Source organism: Leptonychotes weddellii, chromosome 8, assembly GCF_054177405.1.
Source record: "Leptonychotes weddellii isolate Sample4059 chromosome 8, ASM5417740v2, whole genome shotgun sequence".
Classification (NCBI taxonomy): domain Eukaryota; kingdom Metazoa; phylum Chordata; class Mammalia; order Carnivora; family Phocidae; genus Leptonychotes; species Leptonychotes weddellii.
This window is the reverse complement of record NC_138376.1, coordinates 84,798,726-84,812,399: the sequence shown is the minus strand read 5'-3', so window position 1 is coordinate 84,812,399 and position 13,674 is coordinate 84,798,726. Positions and strand designations below refer to the sequence as shown.

General features: G+C 43.2%; 1 protein-coding gene across 3 annotated transcripts in view; it reads right to left on the bottom strand.

The window, feature by feature from the left end:
* Window positions 1-13,674, bottom strand: part of LOC145723078 (uncharacterized) — a 92,373-nt gene that overhangs the window by 33,948 nt on the left and 44,751 nt on the right. The gene's annotated exons all lie outside the window — the stretch shown is intronic.

Here is a 13,674-nt window from a genome sequence, read left to right as displayed (position 1 = left end):
CTTGAAAGACAGGTAGGTTTAGGATGCCGTCCAAAGAGCAAAATACTCTATGACAAAGAGCTCAAGAGTGCATGACATCGTGATCGAATTCAGCTGTCTGGGGCGCCTTACCTCATAGCCTCCGTTCCCCCACTAACCACTCACGGCAGCTGCGCAGGTTATCTCAAGAATGTTAGAAACAAATGGTCATCAGGTGTTAGCATAAGGCAATCAATCACAACATAAAGTACCAAGATGTCACGGCTGTAAGCTTTAAACTGATTATGAAGACAGCAGAAGTATTTTATATGCCAATGAGTGTCATGGATTAAAAGCGCTGCTGACTTTAAGGAAAATTGAAAACATAATCTGGGAAACGAGCGCTTACTCTTCTAGTAGAAAAACAGCTTACGAAACTTCTTTGGGAGACCTTTAAATATGTCAGATTTGGCTTTTGCGAGTTGAGTGAATTTTCCTTTGTAGACAGAAAGCTGGCATCAGGGCGCTACAGAAAGCCCCCTGGCACCTCAGCTAGCTCCCTCTGACTCTGACGCTGGCTGGCAGCCTCGGGTGAAAATCCCTGGCTCTTTTCCGCAGAGGAGTGGCAAGACTTGGCAGCAACTGTTGCGTTCACAAAGAGGCAGGAGTGACTTGTTCTCAGGGTCAGCGAGGGTGGGGGTGAGAGGCAGCTCAAGGCCAAGAGTTTGATTTCCTGGCCCTTCCAGAAAAGTCTAGCACTCTTTAATTTATTCCTAATTGGAATACTTTGCTGTGGTTTTCCTGGCCACAAAACATGCCCTTTTAACCATTTCTTCTCAAAAGACCTTTGTTAGATTTGATTTAGTTGTTTCCGTATCAAAATAACTTCCACGTAAAAATCAGTACCAAAAATGTCCCGGATTCCTGTTTCACATAACTCAGTAATATGGTTTCTGAGGTCTTAAGGCCAGGACTTTTAGTCCCTTTGGTTCTGAGGGGTTGGAAGGAAAAATTAAATAGAGTTTATGAAGAATAGAAAGAATTCTATTGGGACCATCTCCCTTATTCTGAATGCCATGAGTCCTTGAATGGTTGGCACGCTTGTGTGCACACATACACACTCCTCCTCACACGTCACCTATTTTACTGAAAAATACTACGATAGAAAACTTGATTCTTGTTCTTAGGGTCTGGGTTGTAGTCCTTCAGCGATAGGCACCTGAGAAGCATATATGTCTGTAGGCAGCTGGAGGGACAGCTAAGTGGTCTGGCCGCAATGCAAAATGAAATTGAGTTGATGATTCTACTGGGAGAGATTTTTCCCCATGTTTTCATTATCAAACTCCGCCACCCCCACTGCCTATAGGGCCTGAAGTCATGGTAGATAGTACTCAGAAGTAACAACTCCTAAGAGACTCTCTCTGGGGGCGCCTGGGTGGCTCAGTTGGTTAAGCGACTGCCTTCGGCTCAGGTCATGATCCTGGAGTCCCGGGATCGAGTCCCGCATCAGGCTCCCTGCTCGGCAGGGAGTCTGCTTCTCCCTCTGCCCTCTTCCCTCTCGTGCTCTCTGTCTCTCATTCTCTCTCTCTCAAATAAATAAATAAAATCTTTAAAAAAAAAAAAAAAGAGATTCTCTCTGGAAAATCAGCATGCAAAAGGCAGTTGGCCCCAGAAGCCAAGGACTCTTGGCTACAGCAGTAGAATGTTAAAGCCACAAAGCGGTAAAAGGAATCTGGGTTTCCTGTATTTAAAATTGTCTATTGTTTCAGCCTTAGCTTTAGTGAAATCCAGAGGATAAATTAAAGATTTGGCTTTTAGAGTCTTTATAAAAATAAGGTATTTTTGTTGTTAGTCCTTAAAAGATGATGAAAATGAGCTGCTGAAATTTAGATGCCTTCTGAAAATGACTTGGAATAATTACATTTGTTAAACTGGGCAGCCCTGATATTGTATGCTGTATAAATCAACTTTCATTATTCTTTAATGACTCTTTGCAATTCTTTTTTCTCGAACTTTGCAAGCTTGACTTGTGTTCACCTTGCTGTGGAATGCTTTAAAGGGCATTTCATCTAATAGCAGAGGGCAATGATAAATTATAGATGCCAAATCATATACTAGTGATTTAGGTAGCACTAGGGTAAGGTTGTAAGCAATAAAATAAAAATTTTCCCAATCAACCTCTATATTAGGAGCAAAAAAGAAATAGCTGTCTGCATAATTAAAGAGCAACATGTCAACATGCTTGCTCATATGCTAATCTGAAGGCTTTTTTTTTTTTTAAAGATTTTTATTTATTTATTTGACAGAGAGAGACACAGCGAGAGAGGGAACACAAGCAGGAGGAGTGGGAGAGGGAGAAGCAGGCTTCCCTCAGAGTGGAGAGCCCGATGCGGGGCTCGATCCCAGAACCCTGGGATCATGACCTGAGCCGAAGGCAGACGCTTAACGACTGAGCCACCCAGGCGCCCCTAATCTGAAGGCTTTTTAAAAAAACTTGAAATCACAAAGCAGAATACTGGGAATATTTATCAGTTTAAGCGAAGAAGTTCTATATTTATGAATGAGTATGAAGTAATTTCCTTGTAAGTGTGCTTTGGAACTACAGATATCAAGGAAGAAAAAGAAAGGAACGTGGTCTCAGTCTCTCAAGCATTTGTGGCATCAGAACAATGAGGTGGTAGAGAGTGACCTGGGTCCAAATTTTGGCCAAGTCCCTACTAGCTGTGTGACCTCAGGCAATGTACTTAACCTCTTTGGGCCTCTGTTTCCTCAACTATAAAATGGCAGAAGATAGTGGGTTCTACCTCACAAGGTTTTTGTGAAGATTACAAATAAAGCATTTAAAATAGAATCTAACAGAGGAAGCACTCAATAAACATAGGCTCTAAAATACTTTATCATCCCTCTGCCCAGACTCCTGGGTGGCTTCTTTTCTTATTCTGACTGAAAGCCAAAATCCTTACCATGTCCTGTAAGTCCCAACACAACCAGCCTGTTTTCTCCATGACCTCATCTCCAACTGCTTCCCCTACACCCTCAGCTCACTCGCTGGCCCCCTGGCTGTCCCTCAGACGCAGACACGCGAGGCACCCTCCCGCCTCAAGACCTCTGCAGTTACTCTTCCCCTGCCTTGAAAGTTGTCCCTTAGACATCCTCATGGCTGACCTGTCACTTCCATCCGGTCTTTACTTCAAAAACACCTTGTGTGAGACTTTCCTTGGACTACTATCTAACATTTCAACAGCTCATCCCCATTGATATTCTATGGTCCCCTTTCCTGCCTTGTTTTTCTCCTTAGCACTAACTACTTCCTAATAATACTATGTAACTAATTTATGTTGTTTGTTTTCTACATCTCCCACCAGAACTTGAACTCCAAGAGTGCAGGGATTTTTGTTTCAGTCACTGCTGTGTCCCTAGTCCTAGAACTGTACTTGTCACAAGAGTAGCCATCAATAAATATGTGAAGGCTGAATGAATGATGTTCCTTAGTTTCTAAAAAATTATAATTCTCGAGGCACCTGGCTGGCTCAGTTGGAAGAGGGTGCACCTCTTGATCTCAGGATCATGAGTGTGCAGAGATTACTAAAAAAATAAATAAACTTAAAAAAATAATAATTCTACCCTACACACATATTTCCTCATCCCAAAGTTTAATGGAGTGTAATTTTTTTGCCACATAAATTTTCCTTCGTTTTTATGATGACTGTCAACCCTAGATACAGCGACAACCACTCCTTAGAGACCTGATAACTACAGGAGGAAAGTGAGAGGTGCAAGGTTAGGCCACCCTGGCCAGGGCACAGTTGTTTTTCTAAGCCTCTACCAGTTCAGCTGGAGGAAGCAATAATGCTGTTTGCTGGACCTCCCTATTTCCTAGTCCTTTATCCACAGATAAACCGGGGACAGCTTCTGATTTGCCCTTTCTACCTTGTCCTTTTACTAGCTACATGAGGACGCTTCTTAAGTAAATATGGCAAATAATTTCCAAAATCTGAATGTATGCAAGGGCAGAGTATATAAAATACTATGAGTTCTGTCTCTCTCTCTTTCTCTCTCTCTCTCTCCTCCTCCCACCCCTCCCCACAGGGTTTTTAAATTTTTTTTATTTTTAGGATTTTATTTATTTGTCAGAGAGAGCGCGCCTGCACAAGCAGGGGGAGTGGGAGAGGGAGAAGCAGACTCCCCACTGAGCAGGGAGCCTGATGTGGATCGATCGCAGGACCCTGGGGCAGATGTTTAACCAACTGAGCCACCCAGGCATCCCTCCCCACAAGGGGTTTTTTAAAAGATGTTGCTAAACATTGACCTGCTTAGGGGGTCAGGCAGTAAGATGGAATATAAGATTTTCTGAATGCCTACCATGTGCCAGACATTACACTAGGGCCTTTAAATACGACATCTAATTTATTCCCTCAGCACAATCCTGCAAGGGGCATACAATTAGCCCCAACCTCTAGATGAGGAACTGAGGTGAGATCAAGGCTCGGAGAGGATAAGGGACCAGCTCAAGGGCACCTGACTAATAAGTGGCAGAGGAAGACATGGAGCATTTATCAGAAACATGACAACCATTTTCATTCTCTCTTTGCCCCTGTAAGCAGTTTCCTAAGCATTAGACCAATTTGTGTGTCTTGAGCCAACAACTTCTGAATTAGAAAGTTAGTGTTCATGATGGATTTCTGCAGCAGCCTGAAGTTATTGGGATCTCAGCAGCTTTTCCTCTCATCAGAGAGGTGAGGACCTGCACACCAGAGACGGGCTGACGTCAGAGGAAGAGCAGCATCTGTGCCTGGCCGTGCCCCCCATTAGTAACCAGATGTGATCTCGCCCTCCTTCCTCATTTTACCCCTTTATGGCACTTACACTGCTCTGCTTTGATAAAAACATATGTATTCATCTTACTCTAAACCCCCTGTTGGGCATGACTGCTGCCAGGTAGGATTCCACTGACTGGGTGTAATAGCCCCCTTATCCAACCACCAGACAAAGCTAGAATGGGAAGAGGTCACCCAGTCTAACTTCCTAATGCTACTAATGGTGAGAGTGAAGCCTAGCATGCATACATAACTTGGTCAAAGTCACAGAATTGAGACCAGAGCCCTGGTTTTCTTAGTTCCTTAGTTTTCCATTATACCACACTATCTCCCTTGTCTTTAAGGAGAAGTACAATGTGAATGGAATGTGGCTTCAAGAAAAAAGCTATTGGGGCACCTGGGTGGTTTAGTCCGTTAAGCGTCCGACTCTTGATTTCGGCTCAGGTCATGATCTCAGGGCCGTGAGATCGAGCCCCATGTCGGGCTCCACACTGGAGCCCACTTAAGATTTTCTCTCTTCTTCTGCCCTTCCCAACCCCTGCTCTCTCTCTCTCTCAAAAAAAAGAAAAAAAGCTATCTGTGTAGCTGTGTAGGCAGCTCATGGTCCTGCAAAGACTGCAGTGGGGACAGAATAGCAATAGTTCAGGAAATAAATAGCAATTATTTCACTAGGTTGGTGGCAGCAGAAATGGAAAAAGGGAGGCAAATGCAAGAAACACCATGATATGGACTTGCTAGGACTCATAACTGATTTGGGGGAATAAGTTCATGGGGTGACAAAAGGAAAGTTGAAGTTGAAGTGAGAGCAAGTGTGGTGTAGTGGTTAAGCCAGGTCTGGTTTCAAATCCCACATCCTATGTGTTTATTTTATGACCCTCTGTTCATTCAATAAATATTGAACACCAGTATGAGCCAGGCATTGTTCTAGGCACTTGGGCTATATCAGAGAATACAATTGACAAAGATCCTGGAACTTATATTCTAGTTATGACTTAACCTTGCTAAACTTTCGTTTCCTCAGACATAAAGTAGATAGTATCCATTCATATGGTTGTTGTGAGGATTAAGTACTCAACAAACATTAGAGATCATTATGGCCAAGTTTTGAGTCTGGATAACTATGATAAAAGTGATATTAAAGAAACTGTGAAATTGGAAGCATAAGATGGTTTGGAAGCAGGATTCAGTGTGAGCATTTCAAATTACAGTCCTTAATCATTGCAAGCTTCTGGTAACATGTGACCCAGGATGGCTACAGAGTTTGGTCTGTATGTGTACCAAATTTAAATGTGCCTATATGCCCTGATGTTCTTTAAATAAAAGAAGTTGATATTGTACCCCCAAATCCCAGATTCCTGAGTTTGACCTGTGCTACGTAGGAGTCAGAGGCCTCTGGTGGAAGGACACTCACTCTGTGCTTCTGGGTCTGGGCTCTGTCTTGATATGCAAGAGCCCTGGGGGAATTGGAAGTGAGGTGGTGTGTGGCTGGTCATGGGGCAAAGACTAACACCCAACCATTCTCTGAAAAGAACCATGGAACTCTACTGTCAGAGCTTAAGACTACACAACAAGCAATCTCCAAGGGGGCAGAGGAAAGTGCAGTTCAAAACTCCAGGCTAAAAAAAGACTACCGAACAGAAAACCAACACTGTTTGATGGCTGCATGTGGGTCATCAGGAGAGAGAGATTTGGGGGGTGTCCACCAACTCTGTATGGGTGCAGATGGGAAAGGAACCTAAACAGCCAACAGGGTCTAAGAACGCCCAGATTACCAAGAGCTACACATCTAGCCACCAGGGGTTCTCAAAGTGTGATCCCCAGACCAGCAGCATCACTGTCACCTGCGAACTTGTTAAAATGCAGATTCTTAGGTCCCATTCCAGACTTACTCCCAGAATCTCCGGGGGTGCAGCCCAGCAATCTTTGTTTTCACAAGCATCCAGATGATTCTCTGATATTAAAGTCTGACAGCTACGGAGACGCACTGTTGAGCTCTGAGATATCTTCCTAGCTGGGTGTCTCCAGCCTCTATTGCCCGCCTTCCAAAATTTATTTCCCTTGATTGCCTCTGTGTTTACATATTTCCAGGTTTTGTTTTGTTTTTTTTTTTTCTATACAGGACTCTATGAGGTGGAGAAATGATAAATAGTAGGTCCCATTGGGACTCGAGTCAGTGAAGACCCTGAACTTTATCCTCTCACTCAAAATCTGACAAGATTACATACAGATACTTATCCTTGTAGAATTTTCCACTTATTTTCATGTTCATTAGTAAGCTACTTCTGATTTTTTTAGTCTTCTCTGTAGGACTGTGAACAGGATCAAACTGGGCCTTAAACCCAAGGTGAATTAAAGGAATAATGGATAATAAAAATAAAAATAGCAGCTATCATTGAACACTCACTACATCATAGGCACTGTGCTGCATTTTACAGACTTACTTAACGTAATCCTCTAACCACCCTACATTAAACTCTTTTCTTAAAATTTATTTTTTTTTAGTAATCTCTACACCCAATGTGGGGCTCGAACTCACTGAGTCGCATGCTCTTCCAACTGAGCCAGCTAGGCGCCCCTACATTAAACTCTTATTAACACATTATATATTTGAGAACATTGAGGCTCAGACAGGTTAAGTATCTTGTCTAAGGTCAAATACCATGATGTGGCATATCTGTAGGGTGACCCCAAGCAATCTGACTCCAGAACCAAAGTTTTGGTCACTATGCCAATGGTCTATAACATTTGAATCACCAGGGAGCATTCCAAAAATATTCATGCTGGGTCCCACCAGAGAGTCTAATTTAATTGGTCTGGGTGGGGGCCCAGGCAGGGATACCTTCTAAAAGCATCTAGGCGATTCCGCCATAGGCAGGTTGAAAACCCCAATATATAACACAGTCTCCATGTCTCCATGCTTAACTACAGTACACTACCCAAGATCAGCTGCTAGTAAGTAGTGGAGCTGGGTTCTGAATTCAAATCTGTATGGGCTCAGAGTTTGGTTCAATCATCACAATCACCTTAACCACTATGTCTACCATTTCCACTCCAACAGCACTTTACATTTGAAGATTTACAACTTATACAGCATATTGGAAGACATAGAAAAATAAAATTTCTCCAGTCAGCATATCTAATAAAAGATGCTGCTTTCAAAAAATATTTTTATGAGTTCTTAAATCATCTAAGGTTATCATCATCTTCTTCAACGTCTTTTAAAGGTTTGGCTTCTAGAAAGTATTCCAAGTATAATGGCAAAACACCCAGCTTTCCTATGAGTTTATAAATTGAAGTGGTTCTTTGGGATAAACAAAAAATCTTTTCATCTAAAAATTTAATTGAGACCAATTCAGTGCCCTGAGAATTAGTTCCAATGTTTGGCTCAGGTTTCTGGCACTGAGCACTGGGCCCTGGCCTCAAGCCTGCACTGGGTCACCTTACAGCTGCACCTCGGGGCTATCTGCCAAGAAGCTGGTCTCATGGCAGCACTATGCTATGGCTTAACACCAGAACATTGAGCCTTGATACCCAACCCGGCTGAAAGCAATTCACATGACTGCAACTCTGTTGAGCAAACAACCTACAGGAGTCATTCGTGTAGCATTGTGCACCCTCTGACATTTCTGGGACAAAAGAGGACTAATTTTCAGTAGTTTGTCTAGGGGCAGGGAAGGGTGTTGCTCAAAGTTTAATTTATAACCAGAAAGTTGTGGATTGCTGTAACCGTCACATAAAAGGGAAAACGTCTGTCACTTCCATTTGTAGCCAAGTTTGTAGCAGCTTTTTCAAAAAGGGAGAAGTTGAGGGACCAGCTATCCTGGTTCAGGGGCAAGAGAGATCAGGATTTGAAATCTGGTCTTCCCACTAACCAGGTGGGTTTAGGCAGAGAACTTAATTTCGTTGTGCCTCAGTTTCCTCATCTATAAAAGAAGGTCTGGGCTCACTAAATGAGTTCTAAATATCAGTCCTAAAGTTGTATTATATGTATGAGTATATATTTATAGTTTTTCTAATTTGGTGTAACCACTTGAAACATCCCCTTACTAGAGCAAATCTGAATTTCTAAAAACCCGGGGTTGACATTAAGGATGGAATTCAAGAACCAGAAATTATAGATTTTTAGCTGTACGAGGCTATTTAGATAATGTACTCCAACTTGCTCCTTTTATCTTCGTCCTCTCTGTCTTCTCTTTCCTCTCTTCTTTTTTTAAAATTCAAGAAATATTTTCTGAGGTCTGCTGTTGCACCAGGCACTGAACCAAGTGCTGGAAACCAAGGCTGAGTCCTTAGTCTTAAAGAATTTCCAGTACTGTAGGCACAAGTAAGCAGGTTATTAACACACAACGAAGAAAGTGCTACCATAGAGGTGAGCAGAGGGTACAAAGGCAGACAGAGGCTTAGTCTCAGGGTAGGGAAGGGGTGGGAGTCGGGCCAGGGTTCCTGGAGAAATGACATCGGAGCTAAGGCCAGGAGAAGGGGCACCTTTCTAGGCAGAAAAGCAGCATAGGACTTTAAATACCAGAGGGGGAGCTCTGAAATGGTGGGGAGGATTGCCCAAGGGCATGCAACTGGCCAGTGGCAGAGCTGGGGCTCAAGGCCCTAACCTCCAAATTAAAGGCTTGGTTGAATGTCAATGACATGAATTACTAGTCTTTGTGTTTGGCTTTTGGCAAAGGTGAAACATTACAGGGCCTATGTTGGCTGCCGCCAACTCAATTAGGACTCAGGGCTCTTCCTGGGCTCTCTAGGCTTAGGACCTCCCCTGTCTGGCTCCAGTGTCTTCAGCAGTAACTCATCACAGCACAGGCCCATCAACTGAGAAGCACCAGCACCGATCTGCTTTAGGGATGAGGCTCTTTCAGCTGCTGAGTGGTGTGGATGGATACAGCTTCTGCTGTGACGGGTTTAGGAGACAAGTCTTGGTTAGTGATGGCTCAGTTAAAGAACAGTTACAAGTCACGGTGATGGTCTTCAGATATTTGAAGGGTGGTAGCAGGATTAGATCTATGCTGTGTGGGGTGAAGGGGAAGAATCAGATTCAAATGAATGTATAGGTACAGATTAAGTATATTTCCCTAAGTAAGAACTTGAGGTTGGATGCACTCCGAAGTAATGGCTATCTCTACACCTACAGTATTTAAAACAAGGGCAGAATGACCACTTCACTGGGATGTTACAAAGGGGATGTAGGATTTTATTTATAGAGGTCTAATCAAATCCTTCCAGCTCAGAGTTTCTGTATTTTCACAGTTGGCCCTCGCCAACTGAGGTTTAATTGTTCTAGCTTCTTATCTATTCTTCACAAAGTATTTACTCTCAGTTTTAGTTAATTAACATTTGCAAGCACATTCTTTTTACATTTCTAAGCAAAGAAACACTTATTGTGGGCGCCTGGGTGGCTCAGATGGTTAAGCGTCTGCCTTCGGCTCAGGTCATGATCTCAGGGTCCTGGGATCGAGTCCCGCATTGGGCTCCCTGCTCCTTGGGAGCCTGCTTCTCCCTCTGCCTCTCTCTCTCTCTCATGAATAAATAAATAAAATCTAAAAAAAAAAAAAAAAAGAAACACTTATTGTGTGCTGTGATATTTAAGATTTAGCCGGGGTCCGCCGCCCCTCCCCCCCACCCCGGCATAAAGCAGTAATATATTTACTGCTAGGTAGAAACTGCTCTATTTATGTGACAAACGGGGCTTTTGGCCTGTTCTGGCACATACCACACCGACCTACCCGGTCTGGTGCACAGTACTGCCCTATTGTAGGTGTACTTTGCCGGTGTACTTATATGCTAGGGTCCACCCCCTTACATACCCAAAGGAAACTTTATAAAGTCTTCCTTTCCTTTCTTCCACCTTTGTTTTTCTTTGCGGAAACTGTGCCACTGCTCCATTAGTTATGGAGAGAGAAGGGAGAGTATAGTCAGTGAAAACTGAAGATATTACTGGCAGTTCTGACAGGTGCAATTTAGATTTTGTTAACCCCGAATTACTTTCAAGAGCAGTGGTAAAAGATGATTTATATTGTTTTCCAAGGCAGACTAGTCTATTGCTAACATAGTAAAGTAAAACATATAATTTGTTTTTACCTGCTTTCTATGCTTGGTGCGTGTAATGTGTTATAAATCAACTATATTAAAAATATTTTGTTTTAACTTAGTATTTGGATCAGGTATTACCCGAGGTCTAAAATTAGTATGTTTTAAAACAACATAATAGCTTTTTCAAAAAGAGAAAAAGGAAGGCAAGCCCATTTTCTAAGTGTTCGAAATCAAACAACATTAAAAGGACCAGCCAAAATGAGTTGGCTCTTCCCTATAAGCCGGGGAACAGAAATGGCTTTAACATATTCTGCAAAGGAACTTGTCCTGCACTAGCTCCCATAGTCTACCTTAGAGAGAAGCTTCGGCTCAACTATACATGGAAAAAACAGAAGTTCCGTAGCTGCCGGTTAGATCAGTTTATTATGCCCTGAGAGAAATGCTGGCAGGGGCTGAGAGGTCTCTAAGCACTCCGTGCAAAGTTACAGGGAACGGCCTCTGGTGTAGCTGTTTCCTATGCATGGGATGAATAAATCATTTTTCCCAAGGTAATCCTGCGGAGGGCCTCTCCTCAAAGAGTCATCATCATCTGGCCTCTGCATGCAAATGTAAAATTATAGCTTTACATACACTGATATGGCAGCACATGGGAAAGAACTCCACCAAAAATGACAAGCAGAACTTGCAAGGGCTGCAGCAAGCAGCCGATAGACTTTGTTTTTTCCCTCCGGTTGTTCTTCATATGACAAAAATGTTTTGATTAGTGATTTCTTTTACCATCAAGAATGATAAAAGCAAGGGGACACCGGGCCAAATCCCCTGAAATCAGTGGAGGGAGAGAGCCAGAACTCAGGTGGGGCACTGGGCAGAAGAGGGCCGTGGGCCATTTTGAAAGGATGAAAAGGACAGCTGGGAGCAGAGGACGGGACAGTCTGCAAAGCAGGGGAGCAGGTGACCCAGAAGATTCTACAGCTGCTTGCTGCAGCTGCTCTCATAGTCTCCTCTGCTTCAGGAGAGAGGCAAATGTGTTTAGAAATGAAAGGCAAGAGGGCATAGGAAAAATGTACCTTCCATTGCTAACCAACTGGAATATATTCTTCACAACGCGCACTCTGTTCTGCGCTATGAGGTAGTTATTTTCAGGATTCAAATATAGGCAAAATACTAACCAGCAAACTCTGTGCTTCTTAGTGCAAGCACAATTGGGTACACGCAAATTACGCTGCAATTTCTAAGGACAAACTTGTAGTTGGAGCCTTGAACATTAGAAATGGTAGCAGTTTTGTAATATGATAGTTTATGGCCTTGCCCAGCTGTTTCTGAACTCATAAAATGCTTTGTCACATGTAACCTTAATTTTTATATGCTTTAGGGCACAAAATGGCCTTAAGCCATTATTTCTTGTTTTAAACTCAAATAAGGGTGGTTGATCCCCCTACTCTGAGATGATTTCCAAGAACTCTGGACCCTTTGGACTATCTGAAGGACTGGCTGTGGTTGACTTGAAATCCTATCCTCAGGAAATAAACACACAGTTGTGGACAGAGAGGTCAGGGGCAGGCCAACTCCATCCATCCCCATGTTTTCTTCAGGATCCACAGGCCTCCTAAACGACAGGGTTTTCACCTTCTTGACAGCAGAGAGCACTTACAATCACAAAAAGACATTCCTCAAAAATGTCAGGGATGGAGAGAAGTCACAAAAGAGGAGGAAGAGAGTTAATAGTAACTGCTTAGTTACTGGGCTGTTTTACAGATTAAAAAATAAAAGTCCCATAAAGTTTAGTAATTAAAGTCACACAAGAGGGTCAGAAGTCAAATAAAGGTCTGTGAACACCAAAACTTCTTTCTACCACTGCAAGATGGCCTGAGGGGTGGCGGGGGGAGGGAGGGCCTCAAAATTCTATAGAGCTCTTCCCTCATAGGGTTTATGACATGCAGACAGAGAGTGAGTATGTCACTGATTCCAAAAGGCAAAGCCATTTCTCAGGTTATCTGCCCTCGCAGGCAGGGTGCTCTCCTCCCAACCCCAGTCAGGCACTTAGAACTACGAAAGCTTACTCCAGGGTCTCTAGCCAGGCCTGAGTCTATGGAGGCCGAGGGCCAACAGCTGCCTGATTTCCCAGCTCAAGTAGGCCTGACGTGACTCGGGAATGGAGAGCGGTCCTCCGAGTCTGTTCTGGTCTGAGCAGCCTCAAAGAAAACAAACATGCTACTAAATGCAAAGCACTTAGTTCTGTTGAGATGGGTTCCTATAAACATGTTTAGAGAAATGAGGTAACTTCGATGAGCAGTTCAGCTAACAGAATAATAATGCTGATCTCCAGCATGAAGCCATAGTCCTAATCTGAGCCCCTGTCTGATCCTCAAGTCTGTCCCGTTACTCCCTCCCAACTCTGTCTGTTCCAGAGAGGATGTCTCTTCATTGTTCCCACATGCTTCCCTCATTCCTGCCTTCATGCCCCCAGCTGCTGTGGAATCTTCAGGCGAAAATGCCTTCACTACGCCCCACTCAGCAAATCCTACTCCATCTCTCAAGGTCCGTATCAAACCCACCTTTTCTCCATTGAGTTTGCCTTGATAACTTCAGTCAGCAGTGGCCTCTACAATCCCATACAGTTACCACTGTATCTCCACTATTCATGTTCATATTTGATTATGTCCAACTTAGAATGTGACCGTAAGGGCTCTGTAAACTTGCATTAACTCATCTTTGGAAATTCTGCCAGTTGCCAAACTGTAAGCATCTGTTGACATACTAAAATGACTGGTAAAGCAAGCACCATAGCAGCGTTTCCTAACCTCAGATCTATTCTTTTTCTTACTTGGGTTTAAACCAGATGTGAGCTGAGGAATGCTGTCCT